The sequence below is a fragment of the Callorhinchus milii genome, unplaced genomic scaffold (genome assembly GCF_018977255.1).
Source record: "Callorhinchus milii isolate IMCB2004 unplaced genomic scaffold, IMCB_Cmil_1.0 Scaffold12, whole genome shotgun sequence".
Classification (NCBI taxonomy): domain Eukaryota; kingdom Metazoa; phylum Chordata; class Chondrichthyes; order Chimaeriformes; family Callorhinchidae; genus Callorhinchus; species Callorhinchus milii.
The window spans coordinates 9,113,888-9,131,175 of NW_024704753.1; the positions used below are offsets into that span (position 1 = coordinate 9,113,888).

General features: G+C 44.0%; 1 protein-coding gene across 1 annotated transcript in view; it reads right to left on the minus strand.

Annotated features, from left to right (window-relative positions):
- The window catches only part of abhd6a (abhydrolase domain containing 6, acylglycerol lipase a), a 42,704-nt gene extending 36,283 nt beyond the window's left edge, over positions 1-6,421 (minus strand). The window contains exon 1 of the mRNA XM_007910645.2: positions 6,102-6,421. The gene's annotated coding sequence lies outside the window, so the exon portion shown is untranslated. The remainder of the gene's footprint in view (positions 1-6,101) is intronic.
- Positions 6,422-17,288: the final 10,867 nt, after the last annotated feature.

The following is a 17,288-nucleotide window of genomic DNA, read 5'->3' on the forward strand; positions in this document are numbered from 1 at the left end:
ATCCAAAGGATGGCATCTCTGACAGTGTAGTGCTTCCTCAGCACTGCCTAGATCATCAGCCTGGACATTAAACCTCTGTTATTCATTGGGAACTGTCGTTCTCCTAGTGAAATACATGACAAATTAGATACCACCAACAGCAGCAACACTGCTCTTCCCAGCTGGTCCTCTCAAAATTCCATTAAGAACAAGTAGGAGAGATAATCATATTCTGACCCAAATAGCCTGATGTAAACCCACATAATGATATAAAATGTGTAGTTGCCATGGTAACACCTTTTACCTTATTTAACGGAGCAGGGATCAATGATATGATCAGTGGTGCAGTGACCTCGTAGTCTTGCTATACGACTACATATTTGTTCTTTCAAACCTTTGTTTAACAAAACTTAGTGCTTCTGCTGCAAACATTCCTGGACAGCCAAACCGAAGTCACAGCATTTGGAGCAGAGCATTTAGAGACTCCCTATTTAGATAACAATAATCCTTTAAAAAAAACCAGGGCTGTTTTATGCTGGGTTAGTCATTCTCAGGAAGGACAGCAGACTCACTAGACTTTTGCTTTTCAATTGTCAAAAGGTCTGAAACATCTGCCAGAAAAGTCCAGAAAGCAAAACCCAGGGCAGGTCAGCAATTTTGGAGATTCAAACTCAGCATTTGAGAACTTTCAAAAACAATGAACCAAAACCGGAAGGCAGGGATGTCCTCCCGAAGTGAAAGGCGCTAACAAATGTTTTATTGTATTGTAAATAACAGATTTTCAATTTGCAAATATTGCATTTTAGATCCCTTTCTCTTTAAATCGACCATGTGTAGTAATGGTAAATAATCCTGTTACCTCCTACTCTCACATATGCTTTATCCTCAATCTACTGTACTTTAGCCTCAATCTATTATAATGGATACAACAGGAAATTGATAGTTGGGAGTCTACAAAACAATTGCTAAGAAGAGGCCATCCACCTTCCCTAACAGATTCCTAAATCCACAGTGGATGAGACACTCCCACAGAAACCACAGCACAATTGGTGGTTTGATTGTATTGACACTCGGAGAGAACTGGAGTTTGAAAACCTGATTTGAGTACTGCATATAATGTGCTGAAGTCCAAAATGTGTTCTTTTGCCCCCCCCACCACCCACCCACCCACTCCCAATTAGTTATGACTAGGAAAACAAAATATACGAGCTCTGTTTAACATCTATGGTTTAAAAGAAGCACTTGGACAGCGGAACGTTTCATATATTGGCTATTTATGTGTGCCACTTCTGATTCTTTAGCAGGCTGTGTGTAACACATTCTGGGGCCAACAGAGGATGTAGACAAAAATGTCTGGAGGCAATGTTAATGAGTTATACCAGTGTCGTTTTTATTATTCCTACCTACAACAAATGTTAGTGCCGTACTCAATTTCAGTAAACTTAAATCACAGAATTCAGCATCAGGTGATTTTATCTCTGTACAAGTTCCTCCTGTGCCTTAGTAGTTAGAGCGCTCACCTGGCAAGCGAGAAGCCTCGGGTTTGATTCCCGGCAGGGCGAAACGTTGGGCAAGTTTCCTTACTCCATAAACCTCTGTTTACCTAGCAGTAGGTAGGAATCCGGTTATTAGTCACTTTTATGGGGGTAATAATTCCTTAAAAAATAATAATAATTTGGTCACTTAATCCACGACTATTTGCAGGACACTGCTGTGCACAATTGGCTGCGTGTTTCGCTCACAAAAAAGACAGTCAATTCACGTTACAGTATATTCTGTAAAGCACTTTGAGCCATCTCGAAGTCGTGATAAGGTGCTATATCAAATGCAAGGATTATTATTATTATGATCAATATAGCATTGACCATTAGCTCAACGATATATAGATAGGCTCAATGATTAATTGCTGTGGCAAATTCACCTCAGCAAGGTAAAGACTTTTTTTTTGGATGTATCTCACTAAATCTGCCACAAAATGAATTTGCTGAGTTTAGTACGGGAATCAAGTTACAGCCAATTTCAACGTGAACATCAGTGCAATGACATGGCCAAAGAGGGGCGGTGCACTCAGCTGAACTTTTTCAAGCAAAACATTATGCAAAAAAGACATCCATTTTGCTCGGAGTCCTGTAGCTCAGTGGTTAGAGAACTCGCTTTGCAAGTGAGAGACCTGAGTTCAATTCCAGGCAGAGGGCGAAACCTTGGGCAAGTTTCCTTACTCCACACAGAGCCTAATAATAATCCCTCCAAAACCAAAAACAATAATAAATCGGTCATTTTCAATCTACGACTGTTTGTGGGACATTGCTGTGTGCAATTGGCTGCCGCGTTCGCCCACAAATATAGTCAATTCACCTTACAGTGTGTTCTGTGAAGCGCTTTGGGACGTCCTCCCGACGTGAAAAGCGCTATATGAAATACAAGGATTATTATTATTATTATTGGAAAATGTATTAATGAGAATACTGAGTTCTGGTAAAGGATTACATGCTAAATATCAACTTACTTGTCACTATCAAATGCAATGTCAACCAGATGTACATTTACAGTATTTCTGTTTTAATTTCATATTTCCAGCATTAGCACTTCTACTTTTTATTTCCAGCATAAATGACAGCATGGCTTCGTTGGTAGCACTCTTGCCTTTGTTAGAAGGTTGTGGGTTCAAAGTTAATGTTGGGACTTTTGAGTTCACAATTTGGACTAGTATGATGGGGAGTGCCACAATGTTGGAGGCGTTATTCTTCAGATGAAACGTTAAACTGAGATCCATCTGCCTATTCAAATGGATGCTAAAAATCCAATCACACTACCTGAAGAGAAGGGAGTTGATTTCTTCCAGTGTATAGGCCAACAATCCCCCACATTCAAAAAAAATGGTCATTCACTTCTTGGCTGTTTGTGGGATATTGATGTACTTTGTACACTAATTGTCTATAACGCATTTGCATACAAATATACAGGTCACCACGCTTTACACAAATCTCTGTGATGTGCGTTTTGAAGTGATAAGGAGCTCTATCAAATACAGGCATTATTATTATTATGTAAACATACTGATTTCGCCCACAAAATTCACAGTCACTTTATAATATATTTTGGGAAGCATTTTGAGACGGCTCAATGACGTGATAAGGTGCTATATCAAATGCAAAGATTATTATTATTAAAACTATATCCCTCTTCTGTTTTTGATTTTTAAAAAGCTAACAATAGTAGTACAATGTTAGCTCCAAATTTGGTCATCTGATTCTCAGCAACTTCTGTTCTCCACTCAAGTGTGTGGTCCATATTATGGCTGGCATGGGTACTGTTTGTTAGCTGAAACCTCTACAGGAAAATTACACAGTATTTGGCCAGTGAGTTATATAGTGTTCACGCTACTGGTATCATGTAATCACCTGCTTCACTTAGCTGGCATCAAGTTTCTCAACTGAAAATCCAATGACATTTGTTATGTGTGCTTCTGTCCCATTCTATCTATTCATCAGCATAATGCACTGTATAATTAGCTTAATCAATGAAGCAAATACTGGGAAACAGACTTTAATTTGAATATAGTGAAACTCAATTAGTATCAAGCAATTACGATCAATGCTACATTTCACTTGTCTTGAGTTATTTGCTGCTTATGAAAATTTGAAAATGAATGCATTCACCTTTATTGTTTTGTGCATAAGGTGAAGTGGAATTTACTTCAAAGACCAATGACTAGAAAGGATATAATCCTTAATCTAGTAAAGGCCATCTGATAGACCTCCAGGGTATCACTTGCTCCCAGACCGCTTGACAGCAGTGGAGCTCTGCATGAGGAGCGCTATATAAATACAAATTGTTGTAGTTAATCTGTGTTGCTAACACATTGATAGTCTTACCACAGAGCTAGTCTATAAGTAGTTTGATTCTTTTTAAACAAGTGGTACCCTGGAGCTCGATCAAATAGCCTTTACTCTGCAATGTTATTCCAGTTCTATATTCCTCCAATTTAATTTTCATTCATTCTCATTCAGGTTATTATAATTATTAGAAATGGTTCACGATTGCAATGTGCATATCCATTGACCTGCGGTTCAGATCCACCTGCAAAACCACCTGAACCAGGTGGGTTCAGGCATGAGTCGATGTACCATGTTGCAATATAATTGTAAGCAGTGATTCCATGTCTTCTCCTTCTCTAAAATTCTCCTCCCATTCTAGATCTCTTCCCTATGCCCATATTCCAAATCTCTATTCTTCTCTACTAACGCTCCCTACCCCCCCAGCCCTCATCTTAGAAAGGATCTGAACAAGGCTGGCAATGTTTTACAATACAGTACAGCCTGACAGACTTGTCCACGTGCAGGCATCGTTTCTGAAACAACAACTTGCATTTATACAGCTCCTTTCACATGGGGTAGCGTCCCAGATACCGAGCCAAGGGGAGAGGGAGGGGGGAGGTGACCGTAAGCACAATCAAAAAGATCTTTAGGTGGGATTTAAAAGTGGGAAGCGAGGGGATTAGGCAGAGGGATTGAGAGAGCTCCTGAGATTTGGGGCGTAGTGCCTGAAGGCATGGCCACCGATGGTGGAACGGAGGGGACAAGGGACAAACAGGAGGCCGGAAACAGGCAAGCAGAGGCAGCGGGTGGTGGAGTGGGGGGTAAATTGATGGGATAGGTAAGGAGGTGCGAGGGCATGAAGGAATTTGAAAATGGGAGAGAGAATCTTGAAATTGATCTGTTCAGTAATTGGGAGCCAGTTGAGCCTGGCAAGCACTGGTGTGGTGAGAGTTTTGTGCAGGTGAGTATCCGGGTGGCGGAGTTTGGGATTAATTGAATTTTGTGTATGGTGGAGCTGGGAAGACCAGTCAGGAGGGCACTGGAATAGTCCAGCCAGGAAGGGACGAAGGTGTGGACTCGTGTCACTGGTTGGTAGGAAAAGTCCACACACCCACTTTCAGTCTTTCAGTGAGTGGCCTTTGGCCATGTCACCTGGTTATGTGTGGTGTAAAATAACAGCACAATGAGCCACCACGATGTTCCTTAACTGTGGGATCTTACAAAACCAAGTGCAGGAACTGCTTGGGTGCAGTAAGACAGGGCAGAAGGTGTTCAGAAAGAGTCTTTCACATAACACACCAATGCCAGACTGCGGGATAACAGGAGAAACAGAGCCGGGATTTGGGAAATCAGTACTATAATTTGTAATTGAGTCAGTACCGCGGTCTCTCTGCTCTGCTCCAGTGCGCATTTCCTTCGGTTAATTTCGACGTGAAATCACTCAAATACGTCTCAGCCGCTCACTGCTCCCGATCCGCAACAAATCCAACCCAACCGCAGAGTGTACATGTTAGAGACAGGGAGCGGGTGCCGGCAAACTACCCCCCCCACCCCGACCCCCCCCACCCCGCCCCCTGCCTCCCCCCCACCAACCCGACCCCCCCCACCCGCCCCCTGCCTCCCCCCCACCAACCCGACCCCCCCACCCCGCCCTGCTCCCCCCCACCAACCCGACCCCCCCACCCCGACCCCTGCCTCCCCCCCACCAACCCGACCCCCCCACCCCGACCCCCCCCCCCCGCCTCCCCCCTCCCGCCTCCTGCCCCCCCCCCCGCCTCCTGCCCCCCCCCCCCGCCTCCCCCCCGCCTCCCCCCCCCCGCCTCCTGCCTCCCCACCGCCCCCCGCCTCCCGCCCCCCCCCCCGCCTCCCGCGCCTCCCCCCGCCCCCGCCTCCTGCCCCCCCGCCCCTGGCCCCCGCCCCTCCCCTCCCTCCCGCCCTCTGGTGCCAATGGGAGGGAAGAGGGTGACGATCGTAGGCGATTTCAAGGGTGAAACTGATTTGGACAAAGATCAGTAAACATCTGATAGAGACGGTGACAAATTACATAAAGTCATTGCATATACCTCTCTCTCTCACACAAACACTGCTGTGTGTACGCAGCCCAGTCCGCTGCTGTGTGTACGCAGCCCAGTCCGCTGCTGTGTGTACGCAGCCCAGTCCGCTGCTGTGTGTACGCAGCCCAGTCCGCTGTTGGCTGTATATTTGCTCCGAGGAAGTGCACACGAGATGTAACCGTTTTGTTGGGTGTGAGAATGTGAGCGGAATGCGGGTCCCGCAGTGGGAGCGGTGCTGAGCGCCACTTACCTGCGCTGCGGCGGTGACTGCGGTCCTCGCGCTCCGGATCAGATCTCTGTAAATCCTCTCTTTCTGATCAAAAAAAAGTGTTGCAATAATTCCCCATAAAACACTTCCGGTGCAGAAGTAATCTGTGGCCTCGTGGACCCGATGCAGCAGCGATCCTGTGATCCACCGCACCCGCACCGCACCCGCACGGGGTCGGCGCTACAAACGCAAAATACACCGTTCAGCCCCTCCTCCTCCCGCAGCTCCGCTCTGACCCTCCACTCAAACATTCCCGTCCAGACCAGAAAATAAACTCCCCCCAAACCAAACGCTCCTCATCGCACAACATCCAAATACTCCACCAATTTAGTCATTTAAATCTCACCTCAACTCGTCATTTAAACTCCGTGGAGTCCTGTAGCTCAGTGGTTAGAGCACTCGCTTTGCAAGTGAGAGACCTGAGTTCAATTCCAGGCAGAGGGCGAAACCTTGGGCAAGTTTCCTTACTCCACACAGAGCCTAATAATAATCCCTCCAAAACAAAAACAATAATAAATTGGTCATTTTCAATCTAAGACTGTTTGTGGGACATTGCTGTGCGCAATTGTCTGCCGCGTTCGCCCACAAATATACAGTCAATTCACTTTACAGTCTATTCTGTGAAGCGCTTTGGGACGTCCTCCCGACGTGAAAAGCGCTATATCAAATGCAAGGATTATTATTATTATAATAATAATCCTCACATTTGATATAGTGCCTCATCACATCGTTCAGACATCCCAATGGCTTCACAGAACATACTGTAAAGTGAATTGACATTTTTAGGCAAAACACAGCAGAAACCTACACAGGAGTGTCCTACAGACCATCACCAATTGAGTGACCAATTTTTTTAAGGGATTGTTAACTCCCAGAAAGCAATCGGACAATCCACAAACAATTGGGTTCCTTCTCACTGCTCGATAAGGAGTGTGTGCGGTAGGAATCGTGCCTACAGTTTCACCCTAATCCAAGCCTTTGATTTTAACTTAATCCAGGTTTCTAATCCTTAACCTAATCCTAGTCTCTGACATTTAATCTAGCCTTAGTCTCTTAACCTAATACAAACTATTCTAACCTTAATTTAAGAGGAATCACAGTCAAATTCAACGTAAATTTAACCTTAACATAATCTGCCTTGAGCCCCCACCGTAAATGTCAGGAGTGGTATAATAATCAATAAATGTGCTACAGAGTAAATCCATTTAATCATATTAAACTATGTGCTTGTTTTTAAAAGTAACATACACCAAAACAATCACTGAATGAGAGATTTGTCGCTTGTGATGGGTGACAGTTTGGGGTTCTGCAAAAATAAAAGCTGTCATCAGTGTGTCATCTCCAGCTACCATTGTCACAGCCGCTCAAACACCTTACATAAGCTGAAATATAAGACCAGTGTAAGTGAGGGTGGGTACACCAACTCAGGCCAAGAACAGCAGAATAGACAGACAAACAATGTAGATCTGCACCCTGTACTCCAAATGTGGTCTAACCAAGTTTTACATTACTTACCTATTTTTGTACTTGCATTCTTTATGACAGTGTCCACTGTAAGATTACATTTGTGATGCTTAATGTTTTTTAAGGCTTTTAATTAATCTTTGTATACTTTTAGAATGTAACCTACCCATAATCCTTTAATAAGGTTGTTTGATTTAAAGACTAGTTTAGCTGGGGTTAAATATATCTTTGCTGGACCAGGTTGATTTCAGCTTCTGATATTTTCCATCTTTAGGTTCCTGAGAAGATGTTCCCTCCTCTGAGATTTGAATAATCACGTCCTTGAGTACAGATGTGGAAACAAAGGGGCTCAGAAAGATGAGGCATTCCTCAGACATGTGGGTATTTCAAGGCTGAGAAACGCGCAGGCTGCAGAAGCCTCCCTAAAGTTGTCCATCGCTCTCTCTCTGAAAAACAGCTCAAGTCTACTGGCAGCTTGAGGAGGGATGGGCTCCATTCTCAGAGAAAAAACTGAGGACAAAAACTTGTGAATCAATACATGGAAGAGAAGGCGGAGTTAAAAAAAAACACTTAAAAGAGAGATGTAACTTTGGAAGGATCGGAGGCAACGTAGAGTGTCAACACATCTTCGCAGTGGGATGGAGCAAAATTGATTCTACTGTACTAATGATAATACAATAATATTAATCCTTTCTCTTTGACCGTGCCTTCAGCTCTTCTCGACTCTCTACCCCCTCCTCACGCCCTCCCTTCCCTCCCCTCACCCTGACCATTTCCCCCTTGCTGGGGTCCTGACCCAACTGTACAGCGCCTTGGGACGTCCTCCCGACATGAACGGTGCTCAATAAATGGAATCTTGTTGTTGTTGTTGCATTTGATATAGCGCTTTTCACGTCTTCTCGACGTCTCAAAGCGCTTCACAGAATATGCTGTAAAATGAATTGACTGTATATTTGTAGGCGAAACGCAGCAGCCAATTGCGCACAGCAATGTCCCACAGACAGTCGTGGATTGAAAATGACCAACTTAGTATTGTTTTGTTTTGGAGGGATTATTATTAGGCGTGTGGAGTAAGGAAACTTGCCCAAAGTTTCGCCCTGCCTGGAATTGAACTCAGGGCTCTTACTTGCAAAGCGAGTGCTCTAACCACTGAGCTACAGGACTCCACAGAAAAGACTAAAAGGGAGATTAAGTGACACCCAAAACCACCTTCAAATCTGGAACATCATATGCAGTGTCAGATATTATTACAACAAGAACCGATTATTACAACAAGTTGTACCGATCGAGCCCTGAGAATAGCTAAGAAGTTTGTTGGCCATGTTGGACTGGAAAAAAAGATCAGTTGGTAGAATAGTAAACAAGCAATGGGAAACCTTCAAGGGGGAGATAGGTCGGAGACAGAACAAATACATTCCCACGAATAGGAAGGTAGTACATCCAAAACTCCCTGGATGACTAAAGAAATTGGGATTAAAATGAAACAGAAAAAGGAGGCTTATGATAAATGTCAGGTCCAAAATACAGAAGGTAATCAAACAGAATATAGAAAGTACAGAGGAGAGCTAAAAAAAAGGAAATGAGGGGAAAAGAGATTGTATGTGAAAAGATTAGCGGGTAACATAAACGGGATCCCTAAAGTATTTTAAAAGCATATAAAGAATAAAAGTAAGGGCGGGGCTGAATCGGGACCAAAAAAGGGCATGGCTGACGTACTGAATGAGTACCTTGCATCTGTCTTCACAAAAGAAGAAGATGCAGCCAATGCCATAGCATCGGAGGAAAGGGTAGAGAAATTGGATAAGATAAAAATAAACAGAGAGGAGGTACTCAAAAGGCTGACGGTGCTCAAGGAAGTATAAGTCATCCGGTCCGAACAGGATGCATCCGAGGTTACTGAGGGAAGTAAGGGTGGAAATAGCAGAGGCTCTTTCAATCCTCATGTGGCCTGAGAGGACAAAAGGAAATGTTACTCCCCTCTACAAAAAGGGGGAGAAAGATAAACCCGGGAACTACATGTCAGTGGTGAGGAAACTTCTGGAGATGATAATCTGAGACAAAATTAATTTTCACTTAGAAAAATATGGGTTAATAAAGGATAGCCAATACAGATTTGTCAAAGCCAAATCATGCCTGACAAACCAGATAGAGTTTTTTGATGAAGTAATGGAGAGAGTGGATGAAGATAATGCAGTTGATGTAGTATATATGGGTTTTCAAAAGGCTTTTGTTAGTAAAATTGAAGCCCATGATATTAAAGAGACAAAGGCAGCAATGGATACAAAATTGGCTGGGAGACAGAAAGCAGAGGTAATGGTGAATGGTTGCTTTCCTGACTGGAGGGAAGTATACAGTGTCCCCCAGGGGTCGGTATTAGGACCACTGCGCCTTTTAATCTATTTTAATGACCTGGGTATAGGGAGCACAATTTCCAAGTTTGCAGATGATACTAAGCTCGGAAAAGTAGTAAACGGTGAGGAGGATAGTAGCAGACTGCACAAAGACTTAGACAGACTGGTAACGTGGGCAGACACGCGGCAGATGAAATCTAATGCAGAGAAATGTGAAGTGATGCATTTTGGGTGGAAGAATAAGGAGAGGAAATATAAGCTGATGGTATAATCTTAAAGGGGGTGAAGGAACACAAAGACCTGGGGGTTTCATATAAGCAAATCTTTGAAGGTAGTAGCATAGGTAGATAATAATAATAATAATAATAATAATCCTTGCATTTGATATAGCGCTTTTCACATCGGGAGGATGTCCCAAAGCGCTTCACAGAACACACTGTAAAGTGAATTGACTATATAACGCTGTTAAAAAAGCATATCCTTGGCTTTATAAATAGGGGCATAGAATACAAAAGGAGATTATGATGAGTCTTTATAAAACACTGGTTAGCCCTCAGCTGGAGTACTGTGTTCAGTTCTGGACACTACTCTTTAGGAAGGATGTCAAGGCCTTGGAGAGGCCAAATGAGATTTACCAGGAGGTCCCAGGAATGAGGGACTTCAGTTATGGGGAGAGTCTAGAGAAACTAGGATTATTCTCCTAGGAGCAGAGAAGGTTAAGGAAAGATTTAATAGAGGTGTTCAAAATGATGAGGGGATTTGATAGAGTGAACAAGGAGAAACTATTTCCACTGGTGGGTGGATCAGTAACCAGAGGACACAGATTTAAGATAGTTGGCAAAAGAACCAGAGGGGAGATGAGGAGAATTTTTTTTACAGAGTTGTTGCGATCTGCAATGCACTGACTGAAAGGATGGTGGAAGCAGATTCGATAACAACTTTCAAGAGAGAAGTGGATGGATATTTGGGGAGGACAAATTTGCAGGGTTATGGGGAGAGTGCAGGGGAATGGGATTAATTTGGACAGCTCTTTCAAAGAGCTGGCACAGGCACTATGGGCCAAATGGCCTCCTTCTGTGCTGTATAATTCTATGATTCTAAATATGGCGAGGAGGGTGATTGTGACATGGATTGAGATGTGCTAAATTATGAGGCGCTAATTACCAGGAGGCTAAGGGACCTCCATCTTATAATCAATTAATAAATTTCCCACCATTACCTACTACCCCCATTTGGGAAAGTAATTCCCCTCTCAATGAGAACCCGATGCCAGTAGCAGTCATAGTAAGAACTGACAGGTTTGATAATGCCAGAGTACGACAGGGTTACACCATTGTAAATCAGCTGATAGGAAATATGGGGATAGAAGCGTTGGCATTGGAGTCATATGTATGCTACTGACCCAGCTGATGCTCTGCACCATATGGTATCCATAGGGACACAATTAAGTGATGAAGAGAATGGGAAAGTATTGATGGCTGCATGTTCGGGAGATATCAGGAACGCCATCCCAGTTGATTTACATGCTCCAGCAACTACTAAACAGCAAGATATTGAGATGGGATCAGGAATGTTAAATGGGAAAGACTAATAAAATGATTCAGGAACCAATGGGCTTTCGCAGCATGTCTATTCAATGTGTATGAACTAACTGCAGGTAACCCCAGCCTTATCAGCTGCAGCTGTGGCTGCAGGAGTGAATGCCGTTACTGGTGTTATCGTCAGACGTGTCCCTACAATGGCAGACCCTCAGTTTAAGTTAACCTTCTTTAAAATAGCTATTGTGAGTATTAAGGATTTTTCTAGTTAACAAGAATATGTTATGGCTGGATTGTATAAAGGCATTTACCCAGGCATGGGAATGATGGCAACTTGGAGAATGATGAAATAGCAGAAGGGATCTAAGGTAGGAATAGTGGCAGCAGTGGAGGGACCCCTACTAGAATGCGACTAGGATTGGGAAAAGGAAGTCAGGGTTCTGGGACAAGATCAGGAATATGTTATAAATGTGGTAGACCCGGGCATTATGTCCACGAATGTTGGTCAAGGAGACCAGGGGGACTACCCTCTGGAGAAGCTCCATGGAATGATATTTATAATGAAATTCGCTGGTTGAGACAGCAAAATGAGAAATTGGAGGCTCTGTTAAATGTTAAAAGAAACATAGTGGCGGCAGTTGATTATCGCAAATTAAATGCAGTAACTCCAGTGTGTTCACCTATTGTGAGGGAAACTCCTACTCTGTTATCACAAATATCAGAACAGGCAAAGTGATTTTCCACTCTGGACATACTAATGGAGTATTCCTGTGAAGCGGGAGTACCAGTATAAATTTTTATTTACTTTTGAAGATCGAATATATACCTGGACTTATTTGCCTCAAGGATTCCATAATTGTCCAACAATATTCCACAAGAGGATGGCTGTGGTAATCAAGGACTTTTCTGCATCACAATGTTTATTACAGCATGTGGATAATAAAAATTGTTGGTGACCAAAACGATGCAACATATGATCCTATTACAAGAATTGTTACAGCTGCTACAACAACAACAACTTGGATTTATATAGCGCCCTCCACGCCGGACGGCGTCTCAGAGCGCTTCACAGTAATGGATCCTGGAGCCGAGCCGGGGGAGGGGGAGGAAGGTGACCAAAAGCGCGGTCGAAAAGAAAGGACTTCAGCAGAGACCTGAAAAGGGGAAGAGAGGGGGCGAGGCGAAGGGAGTTCCAGAGTCTCGGGGCATAGTGACTGAAGGCACGGCTGCCGAGGGTGGAGCGGAGGACTCGGGAGAAGAGGAGGCCAGACCTGGAAGAACGGAGGCAACGGGTACTATTTTGAGGAGAGAGGATGTCAGAGAGGTAGGGGGGTGCAGAGGAGTGCAGGGACTTGAATACAAGGGTGAGGAAGCAGGCAGGGTTAAACATAAACCCAAAGAAGGCACAACTCATGCAGAACTCTGTGGGATTCCAGGGAAACAGGGTCTCAGGTGAGGGGCTTAGTTCAGGCCAGCACAAGGTTGACCTCATCGGTCAATTACCTCTGCCTGCATCGAAAACTGCATTGCAATCCCTATTTGGTTTAGTCGGATATCAAAATAGTCAGAGGTTGGTTCTTCATGCACTTTACATTAACTTCATTAGAAGTGGTTGCTAACAGAGTAATATAAGTGTGATTAATGTTTCTTATCTTATAGTTGTGTTTGTTGATATTTATCTTGTTGTTTAAGATTTAATGGCGAGGATTGTGGATTTCATTGAAATCGATAAAATTCACAATACAATAAAATTCTGTTGAGAGCTAACGTAACTGTGCTTAACTCAAGCTTTCTGTATAAATCAAAGAAGGGAATACACAAATAGGTTCAGCCTAGGTCACAGATGTGTAAAATATAAACAAACAAACAAACAAATAAATAAATTGACTGAAGCTTCCCAATTTGCTTTAATTTAAATAGCAATTGATAGTATCTGTCATTGTGGAAGAACTCATTAGTCAAGCTATACCTAGTTATAGGGACTTCCATTCATTTGTGAAGATGGCCACTGCGAGAGAGAGCAAGGGAGAGCGAGCCATATCGTGGGTGTACATATAAGGGTGATATGATAGAACCATCTCGACTTTTAGAATGTAACCTACTCATAATCCTTTAATAAGGTTGCTGATTTAATGACAAGCTTAGCAGGTGTTAAAGATATCTTTGCTGGACCCGTTTGAGGTCAGCTTCTGATAGTGGTTCATCTTTTCCTGGGAAGATGTTCCCTCCTCTGAGATTTGAGTAATCACGACCTTGAGCACAGATGTGGAAACTGTCACAGTTACTTTATTCTTGCATACTCTATCCTGTATAAAATTGGTTGCCTGTCCCTTTAACAGCAACAATAAAATGACATTTGTATAGTGCCTTTCATGCCGTGAGGATGTCCCAAGGTGCTGGACAGACAGAATTTCCGACCCGAGCTGAGGGTCGGGGAGGATGGAGGGCGGAGGGGAAGCAGGGAGATCAAAGAACGGTCGAAGAAGGAGTCTTGAGATAGGTCTTGAAGGTGGCAAGGGAGGGGGTGAGGTGGAGGGACTGCAGGATGGAGTTCCAGAGGGTGAGGGCAGAGTGGAAGAAGGCCCGCCCACCAATAGTGGGGCGAGCGAGGCGGGGGACGTGAGCAGGCTGGAGCCCACCAAGCAGAGTCTTCAAAACAAGATAAACATGCCTTGTCTTGCAAGCAGCTTGCATGAAGACACTAAATCTTGGGGCTTAGACAGAGAAACAGTTACTTGCAACAAGTTGAAACACATGGTGTTTAACGCTGATATTTTGTTTAATGGAAGGAGCCATGTGCCTATATAAGAAGAAGGCTTGGCTTACCTTGTGGTCACCGGCTCTCTCAGCCCAACTTTTAATGGAAAGTACCTGACTTTAAGGGGGCAACCTCCAAGTCAAGATTGGTCTTTTTTTCTTATTTTTACTAACATTATTAATTGCTGCCAGTTATCACAGTCAGTTGGTGGATATTGTTGTATCTGTTTCATTGTTGTATTTATTTGACTCACCATGGCCTAGAAGTAAGATAGGGGGACATATATCTGTCTTTAAGTTAATAAACATGTTGTATCTGCTCAGTATTGCCTTCAAGTATCTGTTATGTTCTTCGGGAGGGAGGTAGATAAAACACATTAAAGCAGGAAGTTGCCATACCTGGTAGCGCAGTAAGGCAATGGGGAAAGCCTCCCGATCGCAGGGTCAGTAGCCGATCAGGAATACCTCCAAAATAGTCAAATTGCCCGAGGACAGGAATTTGCACTCATGGTGTTGGCGAGGCCATCCAGTACACTTGCGTTACTGACATTTGCTGGGCACATGGAGGGGTCAAAACCGTCGCAAAACAAAGGGGCTCAGAAACAAGAGGCGTATCTCAAGGCTGAGAAACGCGCAGGCTGCAGAAGCCTCTGTAAATTGTCCATCTCTCTCTGCAAAACAGCTCAAGGTCACTAGAGGGAGACGGTTGCAGCTCAGTTTTCTCAGAGGAAATACTAGAGACAAAGACAGGGAGATTTGTGAATCAGAACCATGGAAGAGGAGGCTGAGTTAAAAACACTTAAAACAGATGTAATTTTGGAATGGTCGGAGTCAACATAGAGGATCAATGCTTCTTCGCAGTGAGATCCGGTAATATCGATTTTACTATCTATGGTCTCAGTTAGCTGAATAAGATAGGCTAACTTGTTTGACTTTCTGACTGTTTAAGTGATTGCTTAAATATACTATTGGATTATTATACAACAGTATTGGTTGTTTGGATCCTTACACCACCTATGCTGCTACTTTTAAAGTTTTGTCAATCTTAATCCCAAGATCTCTTTGCTCCTCTAGACCCTTAGTTCTTACCATGCTTTATTCTTTATTCATCCCACCAAAGTGAACCACTTCTCTATATTAAACTTAACCTGCTGCCCATGTCCATGCCGGTTTATTATAGAATCATAGAATTGTACAGCACAAAAAGAGGCCATTCGGCCCATCAAGTCTATGCCGGCTCTTTGAATAGAGCAATGTGATGTCAATCCCACTCCCCAGCCCTTTCCCCATAACCCTGCAAACCCATCCTCCTCAAATACCCGTCCACCGCGTTTTTAAAAGTAGTTATCGAATCAGCCTCGACCGTCCTTTCAGGCAATGCGTTCCAGATTCAAACAACTCGTTGCGTGAAAAAATGTCTTCTCACCTCCCCTCTGCTTCCTTTAGAGACTATTTTAAATCTGTGACCTCGAGTCACCGACACACCCACCAGTGGAAACAGTTTTTCCCTTTCTAACCTATCAAATCCCCTCATGATTTTGAAGACCTCTATTAGATCTCCTTGTAACCGTCTCTGTTCCAATGAGAACAATCCTCGCCTCTCTAGCCTTTCCTCATAATCGAGGTCCCTCATTCCTGGTACCATCCTCGTAAATCTCCTCTGCACCCTTTCCAATGGCTTAACATCTTCTCTTTGACCGTGCCTTCAGCTCCCCTCTCGACTCTCTTCCTCCTCCTCGCTCCCTCCCTTCCCTCCCCTCACCCTGACCATTTCCCCCTCCTCTCTCCCTCCCTTCCCTCCCCTCACCCTGACCATTTCCCCCCTGCTCGGGTCATGACCCAACTGTGCAGCGCCTTGGGACGTCCTCCTGACGTGAAAGGCGCTCTATAAATGGAATCTTGTTGTTGTTGTTGTTGTTGTTAAAATCCAGGATTGCACCAACACAGTCAACCCTGATGAGAGCTGATATTTTGGTATGGATGGAGTTCCTTATTCCCACTAAAATTCAGTGAGTGATGAACACAGGTAGCTACCCTGCCCTAGACCACCCTTGTATTGGAGGGAACCTTTGGGAAACAAGTAGAGACGAGTCAAATTTTCCCATAGAAATAGAGGAAAGTGGAGGTGTGGGAAGAGTTGTCACTGAGTAGCTCTCTGGAAGCTCAAGAGCAACTTCAGCAGAGTCCTGAAAGCAGCTCACAGGCACGCTTTTGGCTAAAAAATGCATAGGGTAAGAAGACAGAAAAAGGAAGAGATTTCCCCTCATCTAAAAGAAGATATTTTATGAGCAATTGAGCCAATTTATGGTCGACAGTAATTGATCAATGCAATATAGTTAGCTTTCCACTGGCTGTTTGAATCTGTCAGTCCCAACTACGCCCACAATTTATTTTCCCAATCTGTCCATTGTAGTCCTGTAGCGTAGTGGTTAGAACACTCAACTTGCAAGCGAGAGGACCTGGGTTTGATCCCCGGGTGGGGCAAAATGTTGAGCAATTTTACTTAGTTCACACACCTCTGTTTACCCAGCAGTAAGTAGGAACCTGGTTGTTAGTCGGTTGGCAGTTCGCTTTTCTGGGGGTAATAATCCCTTTTAGTGCAAGGTCTTCAGGCGCAACCTGAAAATGGTGAAAGAGGGGGCAAGGTAAAGGAATTGAGGGAGTAGTGGCTAAAGGCACAACCGCCGATGGTAGAGCGGAGGATTTGAGGGAAGCCAGGAGAGTGGAAGCAGTAGGTAATACTGTGAGGAAAGAAGAGTTTGGAGAGATGGGAGGTATGCTTAAGCATGGAGGGATTTAAACGCTAGACTAAGGATCTTGAAGTCGATTCGCTCTGACATGAAGCCAGTGGAGTTTGGCAAGGACTGGGGCAATCAAGGTCTGGGATTTAGTGCAAGTGAGAATACGTGCGGCGGAGTTTTGGATGAGTTGAATTTTGAGAATAGTGGAATAGGAGAGAGCAGTGAGGAGGGCGTTTGAGTAGTCCAGCCTAGAGGTGACGATGGCTTGGACAAGGGTTTTGCAGCTTGTGGAGTGAGGTATTATCGGAGAAGCGCAAT